Genomic DNA, 3637 nt, shown 5'->3' on the forward strand with positions numbered 1-3637 from the left:
AATACCACAGCTGGACAGAAGAGAGAGATGATGGTTCCTGGGAACCTGAGTGCCGGTGGATAGACCAGCATCACAGCTCCTGCATCTATGGCTCAGAGAACACAGAGGAAGAGGTGGTGGAGAGGTTGTAGGAGCCAGAATACCAGGAAGTCTGTTGTGAGACTGTCTCTCGTAGAAATGGCGGCACAAACAGGGGAACAATGGGAAGTATCAGATGACATGCTAACATGGAAGGGGGAAATCACATCCCGAGGTTCAATCCCGAGGCAGAGGACTACAGACAATAATTGCTAAGAGAGGGAGAATTAGCTTCTCCCTGGGACGATCCCCCCAAGCAGCCCTGAAATCACACCCTCACAAACAACACACATGGACTCAGCAGATGGTACTGATGTATTTTTGCATATATCAATAATGACCAAAGAAAAAGAGGCTATTCATTTGAGAGCAAAGGAGGGGACAGTGAAAGGGATGGAGGCAAGGGACTGAGGAGGGACTGGGGGAGGGTAAGGGAAAGCATGGACTGATGCAATTTCCTTTTGATTAAGATGGATTAAAGTTGATATATTAAAGTAATTCTACCCTTGGTTCATCAGGGCACACTGTGCACCCTTTTCCTGAAAATCACCAAACCCACTCGTTTTTTCATAAACTTCTTATATTCTCTCTTTGCAAAAATAATCACTTCAGCTCATTTTAATATTTTTTTTCTCATTTTTATTTTGTTGTGCAAAAAATATTTTAATTCTGAATTCCTTTTATTTGTGTTTTTAACAACCAGTTTTGGCTGGATAGAAGTTATGTTTGTTAGGTTTTTGATGAGACAACAAAGTTAAAAATTTCAAGGGAGCCTCCAATGACTGATAAAATATTTTCCATTTTTTTTGTTTTGCATATACTACAACAAAAAGGAGGGAAAATAGAAACAGAAAAAAGGTAGTCTGAAGCACGTTAGCCTTAAGCTGCATTTATTCCTACTGTCCACTAGATGGTAGTAACACTCCGAGAATAGCGTTCCTATGGGTCTGAAACAAAGGTGCCTGACGATCTGCTTGGAAAGACGCAGCACGCTTGGGACAGTATTCCTGCTGGCAGAAATCTTCTAAAAACATGAACTCTTCAAGTGGTAAAGATTTAACTGTAAATTATTTTCTATTCCTCAGTAATCTATTATTATATAAGTTAAAAAGAAAGATTGCCCATGAATAAGTTTATTATTGATTTGTGATCAATAGACTCTCACTTCAGGTAACAGCAGAAGTTACAGAATAAGATTCACCAAGACATCTTTTTATACTTAATTAAGAACTCAGTTAAAACATCTAATCTTCTCATTTTTACTTCAACTATAATCCTGATATTAAAAACTAGTGAAAAAATAGAACCCCAAATTAAAGTATTAAGATTCATTCCAACTAAGACTACAGTTGCACAACCTCTTCGCTGCCTCTTATGGCCTTGCTAGACATGGGTTCTAGGGCCTACTGTCCACAAGTTTGCATCAGCAGCTAGCAGGACTCAGAATTCATCTTGCCTCATAATGGCCTTTCTGAGGGTCCAGGGAGCCACTTACCCTGCCTGCAAAATGCACGACTCCCTAGGTCCCCTGTTCTTCATCCTGCTGTTTTGTGCTGTGCCTTGTACCACTTGCTACTTAGGGCTATGCCTTGTGTCACCTGCTTCTACAGGCTGTGCTTGGGTTCCCTGGGATGGGATGGAACATTTAGGACCCCAACCTGGGGAAACGCCAGCATGGTTCCAAGAAATGACTTAAGACAAGACACAGTATTTATTAGCATATGTGACATGGAACCTTGTTTCCTTAGGTGTAGAGGGGAAACAATCTGATACTATGAGGGCAGTCCGAGAAGGTTGCCAGGAGTGAGTGGGCTTTGAAAGAAGAGCAGAGGAGGTGGTGGTTGGAAAAGGCAGACACCATGGATAGGAAGAAAGGCATGAAACAGCTCCTAATGTGACCCATACCATCACTTACAAGAAGCCACTCCTCCCCATAAAATAAAAAAGTATGGCTCAGTTACAAGTGCAAAAGCCTGTCTCTCTCTCATCCGGGTTATTTGAGACTGTTCGTGTCAGTCCTCCTCTGTATCAGCCTGTAGGATTTCTATTCCTTGAAATGAATTCAAGTGTCACATTGTTATTCCCAGATATTCATTCCTCCTGTGTTCTGGCCTCCACACCGTTTCTGGGACTGCCTTCCTAACACACAGTGCTAACACACAGATGCTTCCTTCACTGGTTCACCTTGCAAAGGGCCCAGTTCCAGGAGCACAGTGTCTCTTGAGAGAAGGTTGATCTTGGGAAGGCCTTCCTTTTCGATATCTTATGACTTACATGTCTATCTGTTGCTGAGAAAGCATGCATACACATTTATATATAAGCAAATTTTGGCCTCTTTTTTCAGATACGCAAGGTGATCTAAGAGTGCATATCTGCATTTTCTGGTCTCTCCCCCTCTACTCATAAGCAGTTCACTTAAGCCAAACTGGCAGAGACCGATATAGCACTATGTTTAAACCTGCTGCTCCAAAGATCAGAAGGGCAGAAAGCCCCTCTTGTTTCGGGAACCCCTGGGGTGTGCACAGACTGACCTTTTACCATTGTGGTAATTGTCTTCAAAGACAACCTCAGGAATCCATGATGCTTGGAACCCACATCCTGTGAAAACCACACACTGAGTCAGAGCCGACACTGGCACCAGAACAGGTGTGGAGAAGGTGAAGAAGTGTCTCACCTGAAGTCAGGTTGTGAACCCTGCAGTTCAGTCTCTGGATCACACACTTTGGGAGGGGCTGGTCTCTAAAGCAGCCTGATGGAGAGGCTCACTTGGAGAGAAACTGAGGCTTCCCACTCAACAGCCAACATCACTTTGCCAATCATATGGACGAGACCTCTCATTTAGGGTTGAGTGTTCCCAAATCCCTTCCCCTTTGCACACTGTCCAGTTGTGTGTCTCTGAACTGATTTCCATTGGCTGCAAGAAGAAGCTTCTCCGATGAGGCCAGAGCAAGACACAGATCCATAGACATAGCAACATGTCATTAGGAAGGCCATGACCTGTCTACTGTCAGGTTTTAACCATTTTAGCAGTGTCAGGCATGGGCCCCACCTCATAGAGTGGGTCTTTGCTGAGTGGAAACTTTGTAGTTGGCACTGCTGTTGCTCTGGTTCCTCACCTGGATCTGCTCAGTACCCGTAGGCCTCAGTTGTTTGTTTTTCTTGCTCACTGGCTCTCATTGCACTGCATTCAAGGTCCCCATGACACAAGAGGGAAAAGCTGTACATATATATGCTATATGTTTTATACATATATATATGTGTGTGTGTGTGTGTTTTAGCTGCATGTCTGTTTGTGTCCCACATGCATGCTTGATGTCTGCAGAGGCCAGAACGGGGTGTTGGATCCCTTGGGTCTGAAGTTACAGATGGTTGGGAGCTGTCACGTGGGTGCTGGGAGTTGAACCCAGGTCTCTGGAAGAGAAGCCAGTGCTCTTAACTGATGAACCTTGAGGCTTTTACTAAATATTCTGTAACAGTTGACTCTAGTACCAATTTTTTCTCATAGTGTCTCTTCTCTCTCTCTCTCTCTCTCTCTCTCTCTCTCTCTCTCTCTCTCTCT

This window comes from Grammomys surdaster, unplaced genomic scaffold (genome assembly GCF_004785775.1).
Source record: "Grammomys surdaster isolate TR1022 unplaced genomic scaffold, NIH_TR_1.0 129, whole genome shotgun sequence".
Classification (NCBI taxonomy): domain Eukaryota; kingdom Metazoa; phylum Chordata; class Mammalia; order Rodentia; family Muridae; genus Grammomys; species Grammomys surdaster.